This window comes from Lissotriton helveticus, chromosome 2_1, assembly GCF_964261635.1.
Source record: "Lissotriton helveticus chromosome 2_1, aLisHel1.1, whole genome shotgun sequence".
NCBI lineage: Eukaryota > Metazoa > Chordata > Amphibia > Caudata > Salamandridae > Lissotriton > Lissotriton helveticus.
In genome coordinates, this window is record NC_136059.1 from 59638925 (window position 1) to 59652656 (window position 13732).

Genomic DNA, 13732 nt, shown 5'->3' on the forward strand with positions numbered 1-13732 from the left:
CCCGAGTGGGATGGGTATGCTGAGACGTGAGTCCCATGCTCTCCACACCACTGGAGTCAAGCTATCCAGGCTGATGCAGGCTGATAGCCAGAAACTGGTTCTTGGATGCTTGATTCCAGTCCAGGAAAGACATGGCTTGTCAGATCGGGCTGGACTGTTCCCATGAGGCACAGGGTCAAGGCTGATTTGCATATGGCCATGTCTGACCTTGGGTGGTGTGGAGTGCAAAAAAACGATGGATTTAGGCCCAGATCTCTGTACTGGGGTGAATGTATGACATTGTTCTGCATTCTGTCCATCAATTGTTGTTTTTGCATTCGTCACCCCGAGTGGGATGGGTATGCTCAGACGTGAGTCCCATGTTCTCCACACCAGTGGAGTCAAGCTATCCAGGCTGATGAAGACTGATAGCCAGAAACCGGTCCTTGGATGCTTGATTCCGGTCCAGGAAAGACATGGCTTGGCAGTTCGGGCTGGACTGTTCCCGTGAGGCACAGGATCAAGGCTGATTTGCATATGGCCATGTCTGACCTGGGGTGGTGTGGAGTGCAAGAAACGATGGATTTAGTCCCAGATTTCTGTACTGGGGTGAATGTATGACATTGTTCTGCATTCTGTCCACCAATTGTTGTTTTTGCATTTGTCACCCCGAGTGGGATGGGTATGCTCAGACGTGAGTCCCATGCTCTCCACACCACTGGAGTCAAGCTATCCAGGCTGATGAAGGCTGATAGCCAGAAACTGGTCCTTGGATGCTTGATTCCGGTCCAGGAAAGACATGGCTTGGCAGATCGGGCTGGACTGTTCCCATGAGGCAAAGGGTCAAGGCTGATTTGCATATGGCCATGTCTGACCTGGGGTGGTGTGGAGTGCAAAAAAACTATGGATTTAGGCCCAGATCTCTGTACTGGGGTGAATGTATGACATTGTTCTGCATTCTGTCCATCAATTGTTGTTTTTGCATTTGTCACCCCAAGTGGGATGGGTATGCTCAGACGTGAGTCCCATGCTCTCCACACCACTGGAGTCAAGCTATCCAGGCTGATGAAGGCTGATAGCCAGAAACAGGTCCTTGGATGCTTGATTCCGGTCCAGAAAAAGACATGGCTTGGCAGTTCGGGCTGGACTGTTCCCATGAGGCACAGGGTCAAGGCTGATTTGCATATGGCCATGTCTGACCTGGGGTGGTGTGGAGTGCAAAAAAACGATGGATTTAGGCCCAGATCTCTGTACTGGGGTGAATGTATGACATTGTTTTGCCTTCTGTCCATCAATTGTTGTTTTTGCATTTGTCACCCCGAGTGGGACGGGTATGCTCAGACGTCAGTCCCATGCTCTCCACACCACTGGAGTCAAGCTATCCAGGAAGATGAAGGCTGATAGCCAGAAACCGGTCCTCGGATGCTTGATTCCGGTCTAGGAAAGACATGGCTTGGCAGTTCGGGCTGGACTGTTCCCATGAGGCACAGGTCAAGGCTGATTTACATATGGCCATGTCTGACCGGGGGTGGTGTGGAGTGCAAAAAAATATGGATTTAGGCCCAGATCTCTGTATTGGGGTGAATGTATGACATTGTTCTGCATTCTGTCCATCAATTGTTGTTTTTGCATTTGTCACCCCGAGTGGGATGGGTATGCTCAGACGTGAGTCCCATGCTCTCCACACCACTGGAGTCAAGCTAGCCAGGCTGATGAAGGCTGATAGCCAGAAACCGGTCCTTGGATGCTTGATTCCGGTCCAGGAAAGACATGGCTTGGCAGTTCGGGTTGGACTGTTCCCATGAGGCACAGGGTCAAGGCTGATTTGCATATGGGCATGTCTGATCTGGGGTGGTGTGGAGTACAAAAAACGATGGATTTAGGCCCAGATCTCTGTACTTGGGTGAATGTATGACATTGTTCTGCATTCTGTCCATCAATTGTTGTTTTTGCATTTGTCACCCCAGTGGGATGGGTATGCTCAGACGTGAGTCTCATGCTCTCCATACCACTGGAGTCAAGCGTTCCAGGCTGATGAAGGCTGATAGCCCGAAACCGGTCCTTGGATGCTTGATTCCGGTCCAGGAAAGACATGGCTTGGCAGTTCGGGCGGACTGTTCCCATGAGGCACAGGGTCAAGGCTGATTTGCATATGGCCATGTCTGACCTGGGGTGGTGTGGAGTGCATAAAAACGATGGATTTAGGCCCAGATCTCTGTACTGGGGTGAATGTATGACATTGTTTTGCCTTCAGTCCATCAATTGTTGTTTTTGCATTTGTCACCCAGAGTGGGACGGGTATGCTCAGACGTCAGTCCCATGCTCTCCACACCACTGGAGTCAAGCTATCCAGGAAGATGAAGGCTGATAGCCAGAAACCGGTCCTCGGATGCTTGATTCCGGTCTAGGAAAGACATGGCTTGGCAGTTCGGGCTGGACTGTTCCCATGAGGCACAGGTCAAGGCTGATTTACATATGGCCATGTCTGACCGGGGGTGGTGTGGAGTGCAAAAAAATATGGATTTAGGCCCAGATCTCTGTATTGGGGTGAATGTATGACATTGTTCTGCATTCTGTCCATCAATTGTTGTTTTTGCATTTGTCACCCCGAGTGGGATGGGTATGCTCAGACGTGAGTCTCATGCTCTCCACACAACTTCAGTCAAGCTATCCAGGCTGATGAAGGCTGATAGCCAGAAACCGGTCCTTGAATGCTTGATTCCGGTCCAGGAAAGACATGGCTTGGCAGTTCGGGCTGGACTGTTCCCATGAGGCACTGGGTCAAGGCTGATTTGCATATGGCCATGTCTGACCTGGGGTGGTGTGGAGTGCAAAAAAAGGTGGATTCAGGCCCAGATCTCTGTACTGGGGTGAATGTATGACATTGTTCTGCATTCTGTCCATCAATTGTTGTTTTTGCATTTGTCACCCCGAGTGGGATGGGTATGCTGAGACGTGAGTCCCATGCTCTCCACACCACTGGAGTCAAGCTATCCAGGCTGATGCAGGCTGATAGCCAGAAACTGGTTCTTGGATGCTTGATTCCAGTCCAGGAAAGACATGGCTTGTCAGATCGGGCTGGACTGTTCCCATGAGGCACAGGGTCAAGGCTGATTTGCATATGGCCATGTCTGACCTTGGGTGGTGTGGAGTGCAAAAAAACGATGGATTTAGGCCCAGATCTCTGTACTGGGGTGAATGTATGACATTGTTCTGCATTCTGTCCATCAATTGTTGTTTTTGCATTCGTCACCCCGAGTGGGATGGGTATGCTCAGACGTGAGTCCCATGTTCTCCACACCAGTGGAGTCAAGCTATCCAGGCTGATGAAGACTGATAGCCAGAAACCGGTCCTTGGATGCTTGATTCCGGTCCAGGAAAGACATGGCTCGGCAGTTCGGGCTGGACTGTTCCCGTGAGGCACAGGATCAAGGCTGATTTGCATATGGCCATGTCTGACCTGGGGTGGTGTGGAGTGCAAGAAACGATGGATTTAGTCCCAGATTTCTGTACTGGGGTGAATGTATGACATTGTTCTGCATTCTGTCCACCAATTGTTGTTTTTGCATTTGTCACCCCGAGTGGGATGGGTATGCTCAGACGTGAGTCCCATGCTCTCCACACCACTGGAGTCAAGCTATCCAGGCTGATGAAGGCTGATAGCCAGAAACTGGTCCTTGGATGCTTGATTCCGGTCCAGGAAAGACATGGCTTGGCAGATCGGGCTGGACTGTTCCCATGAGGCAAAGGGTCAAGGCTGATTTGCATATGGCCATGTCTGACCTGGGGTGGTGTGGAGTGCAAAAAAACTATGGATTTAGGCCCAGATCTCTGTACTGGGGTGAATGTATGACATTGTTCTGCATTCTGTCCATCAATTGTTGTTTTTGCATTTGTCACCCCAAGTGGGATGGGTATGCTCAGACGTGAGTCCCATGCTCTCCACACCACTGGAGTCAAGCTATCCAGGCTGATGAAGGCTGATAGCCAGAAACAGGTCCTTGGATGCTTGATTCCGGTCCAGAAAAAGACATGGCTTGGCAGTTCGGGCTGGACTGTTCCCATGAGGCACAGGGTCAAGGCTGATTTGCATATGGCCATGTCTGACCTGGGGTGGTGTGGAGTGCAAAAAAACGATGGATTTAGGCCCAGATCTCTGTACTGGGGTGAATGTATGACATTGTTTTGCCTTCTGTCCATCAATTGTTGTTTTTGCATTTGTCACCCCGAGTGGGACGGGTATGCTCAGACGTCAGTCCCATGCTCTCCACACCACTGGAGTCAAGCTATCCAGGAAGATGAAGGCTGATAGCCAGAAACCGGTCCTCGGATGCTTGATTCCGGTCTAGGAAAGACATGGCTTGGCAGTTCGGGCTGGACTGTTCCCATGAGGCACAGGTCAAGGCTGATTTACATATGGCCATGTCTGACCGGGGGTGGTGTGGAGTGCAAAAAAATATGGATTTAGGCCCAGATCTCTGTATTGGGGTGAATGTATGACATTGTTCTGCATTCTGTCCATCAATTGTTGTTTTTGCATTTGTCACCCCGAGTGGGATGGGTATGCTCAGACGTGAGTCCCATGCTCTCCACACCACTGGAGTCAAGCTAGCCAGGCTGATGAAGGCTGATAGCCAGAAACCGGTCCTTGGATGCTTGATTCCGGTCCAGGAAAGACATGGCTTGGCAGTTCGGGTTGGACTGTTCCCATGAGGCACAGGGTCAAGGCTGATTTGCATATGGGCATGTCTGATCTGGGGTGGTGTGGAGTACAAAAAACGATGGATTTAGGCCCAGATCTCTGTACTGGGGTGAATGTATGACATTGTTCTGCATTCTGTCCATCAATTGTTGTTTTTGCATTTGTCACCCCAGTGGGATGGGTATGCTCAGACGTGAGTCTCATGCTCTCCATACCACTGGAGTCAAGCGTTCCAGGCTGATGAAGGCTGATAGCCCGAAACCGGTCCTTGGATGCTTGATTCCGGTCCAGGAAAGACATGGCTTGGCAGTTCGGGCGGACTGTTCCCATGAGGCACAGGGTCAAGGCTGATTTGCATATGGCCATGTCTGACCTGGGGTGGTGTGGAGTGCATAAAAACGATGGATTTAGGCCCAGATCTCTGTACTGGGGTGAATGTATGACATTGTTTTGCCTTCAGTCCATCAATTGTTGTTTTTGCATTTGTCACCCAGAGTGGGACGGGTATGCTCAGACGTCAGTCCCATGCTCTCCACACCACTGGAGTCAAGCTATCCAGGAAGATGAATGGCTGATAGCCAGAAACCGGTCCTCGGATGCTTGATTCCGGTCTAGGAAAGACATGGCTTGGCAGTTCGGGCTGGACTGTTCCCATGAGGCACAGGTCAAGGCTGATTTACATATGGCCATGTCTGACCGGGGGTGGTGTGGAGTGCAAAAAAATATGGATTTAGGCCCAGATCTCTGTATTGGGGTGAATGTATGACATTGTTCTGCATTCTGTCCATCAATTGTTGTTTTTGCATTTGTCACCCCGAGTGGGATGGGTATGCTCAGACGTGAGTCTCATGCTCTCCACACAACTTCAGTCAAGCTATCCAGGCTGATGAAGGCTGATAGCCAGAAACCGGTCCTTGAATGCTTGATTCCGGTCCAGGAAAGACATGGCTTGGCAGTTCGGGCTGGACTGTTCCCATGAGGCACTGGGTCAAGGCTGATTTGCATATGGCCATGTCTGACCTGGGGTGGTGTGGAGTGCAAAAAAAGGTGGATTCAGGCCCAGATCTCTGTACTGGGGTGAATGTATGACATTGTTCTGCATTCTGTCCATCAATTGTTGTTTTTGCATTTGTCACCCCGAGTGGGATGGGTATGCTGAGACGTGAGTCCCATGCTCTCCACACCACTGGAGTCAAGCTATCCAGGCTGATGCAGGCTGATAGCCAGAAACTGGTTCTTGGATGCTTGATTCCAGTCCAGGAAAGACATGGCTTGTCAGATCGGGCTGGACTGTTCCCATGAGGCACAGGGTCAAGGCTGATTTGCATATGGCCATGTCTGACCTTGGGTGGTGTGGAGTGCAAAAAAACGATGGATTTAGGCCCAGATCTCTGTACTGGGGTGAATGTATGACATTGTTCTGCATTCTGTCCATCAATTGTTGTTTTTGCATTCGTCACCCCGAGTGGGATGGGTATGCTCAGACGTGAGTCCCATGTTCTCCACACCAGTGGAGTCAAGCTATCCAGGCTGATGAAGACTGATAGCCAGAAACCGGTCCTTGGATGCTTGATTCCGGTCCAGGAATGACATGGCTTGGCAGTTCGGGCTGGACTGTTCCCGTGAGGCACAGGATCAAGGCTGATTTGCATATGGCCATGTCTGACCTGGGGTGGTGTGGAGTGCAAGAAACGATGGATTTAGTCCCAGATTTCTGTACTGGGGTGAATGTATGACATTGTTCTGCATTCTGTCCACCAATTGTTGTTTTTGCATTTGTCACCCCGAGTGGGATGGGTATGCTCAGACGTGAGTCCCATGCTCTCCACACCACTGGAGTCAAGCTATCCAGGCTGATGAAGGCTGATAGCCAGAAACTGGTCCTTGGATGCTTGATTCCGGTCCAGGAAAGACATGGCTTGGCAGATCGGGCTGGACTGTTCCCATGAGGCAAAGGGTCAAGGCTGATTTGCATATGGCCATGTCTGACCTGGGTTGGTGTGGAGTGCAAAAAAACTATGGATTTAGGCCCAGATCTCTGTACTGGGGTGAATGTATGACATTGTTCTGCATTCTGTCCATCAATTGTTGTTTTTGCATTTGTCACCCCAAGTGGGATGGGTATGCTCAGACGTGAGTCCCATGCTCTCCACACCACTGGAGTCAAGCTATCCAGGCTGATGAAGGCTGATAGCCAGAAACAGGTCCTTGGATGCTTGATTCCGGTCCAGAAAAAGACATGGCTTGGCAGTTCGGGCTGGACTGTTCCCATGAGGCACAGGGTCAAGGCTGATTTGCATATGGCCATGTCTGACCTGGGGTGGTGTGGAGTGCAAAAAAACGATGGATTTAGGCCCAGATCTCTGTACTGGGGTGAATGTATGACATTGTTTTGCCTTCTGTCCATCAATTGTTGTTTTTGCATTTGTCACCCCGAGTGGGACGGGTATGCTCAGACGTCAGTCCCATGCTCTCCACACCACTGGAGTCAAGCTATCCAGGAAGATGAAGGCTGATAGCCAGAAACCGGTCCTCGGATGCTTGATTCCGGTCTAGGAAAGACATGGCTTGGCAGTTCGGGCTGGACTGTTCCCATGAGGCACAGGTCAAGGCTGATTTACATATGGCCATGTCTGACCGGGGGTGGTGTGGAGTGCAAAAAAATATGGATTTAGGCCCAGATCTCTGTATTGGGGTGAATGTATGACATTGTTCTGCATTCTGTCCATCAATTGTTGTTTTTGCATTTGTCACCCCGAGTGGGATGGGTATGCTCAGACGTGAGTCTCATGCTCTCCACACCACTGAAGTCAAGCTATCCAGGCTGATGAAGGCTGATAGCCAGAAACCGGTCCTTGAATGCTTGATTCCGGTCCAGGAAAGACATGGCTTGGCAGTTCGGGCTGGACTGTTCCCATGAGGCACAGGGTCAAGGCTGATTTGCATATGGCCATGTCTGACCTGGGGTGGTGTGGAGTGCAAAAAAAGATGGATTCAGGCCCAGATCTCTGTACTGGGGTGAATGTATGACATTGTTCTGCATTCTGTCCATCAATTGTTGTTTTTGCATTTGTCACCCCGAGTGGGATGGGTATGCTGAGACGTGAGTCCCATGCTCTCCACACCACTGGAGTCAAGCTATCCAGGCTGATGAAGGCTGATAGCCAGAAACTGGTTCTTGGATGCTTGATTCCAGTCCAGGAAAGACATGGCTTGTCAGATCGGGCTGGACTGTTCCCATGAGGCACAGGGTCAAGGCTGATTTGCATATGGCCATGTCTGACCTTGGGTGGTGTGGAGTGCAAAAAAACGATGGATTTAGGCCCAGATCTCTGTACTGGGGTGAATGTATGACATTGTTCTGCATTCTGTCCATCAATTGTTGTTTTTGCATTCGTCACCCCGAGTGGGATGGGTATGCTCAGACGTGAGTCCCATGTTCTCCACACCAGTGGAGTCAAGCTATCCAGGCTGATGAAGACTGATAGCCAGAAACCGGTCCTTGGATGCTTGATTCCGGTCCAGGAAAGACATGGCTTGGCAGTTCGGGCTGGACTGTTCCCATGAGGCACAGTGTCAAGGCTGATTTGCATATGGCCATATCTGACCTGGGGTGGTGTGGAGTGCAAAAAAAGATGGATTTAGGCCCATATCTCTGTACTGGGGTGAATGTATGATATTGTTCTGCATTCTGTCCATCAATTGTTGTTTTTGCATTTGTCACCCTGAGTGGGATGGGTATGCTCAGACGTGAGTCTCATGCTCTCCACACCACTGGAGTCAAGCTATCCAGGCTGATGATAGCCAGAAACCGGTCCTTGGATGCTTGATTCTGGTCCAGAAAAGACATGGCTTGGTAGTTCGGGCAGGACTGTTCCCATGAGGCACAGGGTCAAGGCTGATTTGCATATGGCCATGTCTGACCTGGGGTGGTGTGGAGTGTAAAAAAACGATGGATTTAGTCCCAGATCTCTGTACTGGGGTGAATGTATGACATTGTTCTGCATTCTGTCCATCAATTGTTGTTTTTGCATTTGTCAACCCGAGTGGGATTGGTATGCTCAGACGTGAGTCCCATGCTCTCCACACAACTGGAGTCAAGCTATCCAGGCTGATGAAGGTTGATAGCCAGAAACTGGTCCTTGGATGCTTGATTCCGGTCCAGGAAATACATGGCTTGGCAGTTCGGGCTCGACTCTTCCCATGAGGCACAGGGTCAAGGCTGATTTGCATATGGCCCTGTCTGACCTTGAGTGGTGTGGAGTGCAAAAAAACGATGGATTTAGGCCCAGATCTCTGTACTGGGGTGAATGTATGAGATTGTTCTGCATTCTGTCCATCAATTGTTGTTTTTGCATTTGTCACCCCGAGTGGGATGGGTATGCTCAGACGTGAGTCCCATGCTCTCCACACCACTGGAGTCAAGCTATCCAGGCTGATGAAGGCTGATAGCCAGAAACTGGTCCTTGGATGCTTGATTCCGGTCCAGGAAAGACATGGCTTGGCAGAGCGGGCTGGACTGTTCCCATGAGGCAAAGGGTCAAGGCTGATTTGCATATGGCCATGTCTGACCTGGGGTGGTGTGGAGTGCAAAAAAACTATGGATTTAGGCCCAGATCTCTGTACTGGGGTGAATGTATGACATTGTTCTGCATTCTGTCCATCAATTGTTGTTTTTGCATTTGTCACCCCAAGTGGGATGGGTATGCTCAGACGTGAGTCCCATGCTCTCCACACCACTGGAGTCAAGCTATCCAGGCTGATGAAGGCTGATAGCCAGAAACAGGTCCTTGGATGCTTGATTCCGGTCCAGAAAAAGACATGGCTTGGGAGTTCGGGCTGGACTGTTCCCATGAGGCACAGGGTCAAGGCTGATTTGCATATGGCCATGTCTGACCTGGGGTGGTGTGGAGTGCAAAAAAACGATGGATTTAGGCCCAGATCTCTGTACTGGGGTGAATGTATGACATTGTTTTGCCTTCTGTCCATCAATTGTTGTTTTTGCATTTGTCACCCCGAGTGGGACGGGTATGCTCAGACGTCAGTCCCATGCTCTCCACACCACTGGAGTCAAGCTATCCAGGAAGATGAAGGCTGATAGCCAGAAACCGGTCCTCGGATGCTTGATTCCGGTCTAGGAAAGACATGGCTTGGCAGTTCGGGCTGGACTGTTCCCATGAGGCACAGGTCAAGGCTGATTTACATATGGCCATGTCTGACCGGGGGTGGTGTGGAGTGCAAAAAAATATGGATTTAGGCCCAGATCTCTGTATTGGGGTGAATGTATGACATTGTTCTGCATTCTGTCCATCAATTGTTGTTTTTGCATTTGTCACCCCGAGTGGGATGGGTATGCTCAGACGTGAGTCCCATGCTCTCCACACCACTGGAGTCAAGCTAGCCAGGCTGATGAAGGCTGATAGCCAGAAACCGGTCCTTGGATGCTTGATTCCGGTCCAGGAAAGACATGGCTTGGCAGTTCGGGTTGGACTGTTCCCATGAGGCACAGGGTCAAGGCTGATTTGCATATGGGCATGTCTGATCTGGGGTGGTGTGGAGTACAAAAAACGATGGATTTAGGCCCAGATCTCTGTACTGGGGTGAATGTATGACATTGTTCTGCATTCTGTCCATCAATTGTTGTTTTTGCATTTGTCACCCCAGTGGGATGGGTATGCTCAGACGTGAGTCTCATGCTCTCCATACCACTGGAGTCAAGCGTTCCAGGCTGATGAAGGCTGATAGCCAGAAACCGGTCCTTGGATGCTTGATTCCGGTCCAGGAAAGACATGGCTTGGCAGTTCGGGCGGACTGTTCCCATGAGGCACAGGGTCAAGGCTGATTTGCATATGGCCATGTCTGACCTGGGGTGGTGTGGAGTGCATAAAAACGATGGATTTAGGCCCAGATCTCTGTACTGGGGTGAATGTATGACATTGTTTTGCCTTCAGTCCATCAATTGTTGTTTTTGCATTTGTCACCCAGAGTGGGACGGGTATGCTCAGACGTCAGTCCCATGCTCTCCACACCACTGGAGTCAAGCTAGCCAGGCTGATGAAGGCTGATAGCCAGAAACCGGTCCTTGGATGCTTGATTCCGGTCCAGGAAAGACATGGCTTGGCAGTTCGGTTGGACTGTTCCCATGAGGCACAGGGTCAAGGCTGATTTGCATATGGGCATGTCTGATCTGGGGTGGTGTGGAGTACAAAAAACGATGGATTTAGGCCCAGATCTCTGTACTGGGGTGAATGTATGACATTGTTCTGCATTCTGTCCATCAATTGTTGTTTTTGCATTTGTCACCCCAGTGGGATGGGTATGCTCAGACGTGAGTCTCATGCTCTCCATACCACTGGAGTCAAGCGTTCCAGGCTGATGAAGGCTGATAGCCAGAAACCGGTCCTTGGATGCTTGATTCCGGTCCAGGAAAGACATGGCTTGGCAGTTCGGGCGGACTGTTCCCATGAGGCACAGGGTCAAGGCTGATTTGCATATGGCCATGTCTGACCTGGGGTGGTGTGGAGTGCATAAAAACGATGGATTCAGGCCCAGATCTCTGTACTGGGGTGAATGTATGACATTGTTCTGCATTCTGTCCATCAATTGTTGTTTTTGCATTTGTCACCCCAGTGGGATGGGTATGCTCAGACGTGAGTCTCATGCTCTCCATACCACTGGAGTCAAGCGTTCCAGGCTGATGAAGGCTGATAGCCAGAAACCGGTCCTCGGATGCTTGATTCCGGTCTAGGAAAGACATGGCTTGGCAGTTCGGGCTGGACTGTTCCCATGAGGCACAGGTCAAGGCTGATTTACATATGGCCATGTCTGACCGGGGGTGGTGTGGAGTGCAAAAAAATATGGATTTAGGCCCAGATCTCTGTATTGGGGTGAATGTATGACATTGTTCTGCATTCTGTCCATCAATTGTTGTTTTTCCATTTGTCACCCCGAGTGGGATGGGTATGCTCAGACGTGAGTCTCATGCTCTCCACACAACTTCAGTCAAGCTATCCAGGCTGATGAAGGCTGATAGCCAGAAACCGGTCCTTGAATGCTTGATTCCGGTCCAGGAAAGACATGGCTTGGCAGTTCGGGCTGGACTGTTCCCATGAGGCACTGGGTCAAGGCTGATTTGCATATGGCCATGTCTGACCTGGGGTGGTGTGGAGTGCAAAAAAAGGTGGATTCAGGCCCAGATCTCTGTACTGGGGTGAATGTATGACATTGTTCTGCATTCTGTCCATCAATTGTTGTTTTTGCATTTGTCACCCCGAGTGGGATGGGTATGCTGAGACGTGAGTCCCATGCTCTCCACACCACTGGAGTCAAGCTATCCAGGCTGATGCAGGCTGATAGCCAGAAACTGGTTCTTGGATGCTTGATTCCAGTCCAGGAAAGACATGGCTTGTCAGATCGGGCTGGACTGTTCCCATGAGGCACAGGGTCAAGGCTGATTTGCATATGGCCATGTCTGACCTTGGGTGGTGTGGAGTGCAAAAAAACGATGGATTTAGGCCCAGATCTCTGTACTGGGGTGAATGTATGACATTGTTCTGCATTCTGTCCATCAATTGTTGTTTTTGCATTCGTCACCCCGAGTGGGATGGGTATGCTCAGACGTGAGTCCCATGTTCTCCACACCAGTGGAGTCAAGCTATCCAGGCTGATGAAGACTGATAGCCAGAAACCGGTCCTTGGATGCTTGATTCCGGTCCAGGAAAGACATGGCTTGGCAGTTCGGGCTGGACTGTTCCCGTGAGGCACAGGATCAAGGCTGATTTGCATATGGCCATGTCTGACCTGGGGTGGTGTGGAGTGCAAGAAACGATGGATTTAGTCCCAGATTTCTGTACTGGGGTGAATGTATGACATTGTTCTGCATTCTGTCCACCAATTGTTGTTTTTGCATTTGTCACCCCGAGTGGGATGGGTATGCTCAGACGTGAGTCCCATGCTCTCCACACCACTGGAGTCAAGCTATCCAGGCTGATGAAGGCTGATAGCCAGAAACTGGTCCTTGGATGCTTGATTCCGGTCCAGGAAAGACATGGCTTGGCAGATCGGGCTGGACTGTTCCCATGAGGCAAAGGGTCAAGGCTGATTTGCATATGGCAATGTCTGACCTGGGGTGGTGTGGAGTGCAAAAAAACTATGGATTTAGGCCCAGATCTCTGTACTGGGGTGAATGTATGACATTGTTCTGCATTCTGTCCATCAATTGTTGTTTTTGCATTTGTCACCCCAAGTGGGATGGGTATGCTCAGACGTGAGTCCCATGCTCTCCACACCACTGGAGTCAAGCTATCCAGGCTGATGAAGGCTGATAGCCAGAAACAGGTCCTTGGATGCTTGATTCCGGTCCAGAAAAAGACATGGCTTGGCAGTTCGGGCTGGACTGTTCCCATGAGGCACAGGGTCAAGGCTGATTTGCATATGGCCATGTCTGACCTGGGGTGGTGTGGAGTGCAAAAAAACGATGGATTTAGGCCCAGATCTCTGTACTGGGGTGAATGTATGACATTGTTTTGCCTTCTGTCCATCAATTGTTGTTTTTGCATTTGTCACCCCGAGTGGGACGGGTATGCTCAGACGTCAGTCCCATGCTCTCCACACCACTGGAGTCAAGCTATCCAGGAAGATGAAGGCTGATAGCCAGAAACCGGTCCTCGGATGCTTGATTCCGGTCTAGGAAAGACATGGCTTGGCAGTTCGGGCTGGACTGTTTCCATGAGGCACAGGTCAAGGCTGATTTACATATGGCCATGTCTGACCGGGGGTGGTGTGGAGTGCAAAAAAATATGGATTTAGGCCCAGATCTCTGTATTGGGGTGAATGTATGACATTGTTCTGCATTCTGTCCATCAATTGTTGTTTTTGCATTTGTCACCCCGAGTGGGATGGGTATGCTCAGACGTGAGTCTCATGCTCTCCACACCACTGAAGTCAAGCTATCCAGGCTGATGAAGGCTGATAGCCAGAAACCGGTCCTTGAATGCTTGATTCCGGTCCAGGAAAGACATGGCTTGGCAGTTCGGGCTGGACTGTTCCCAT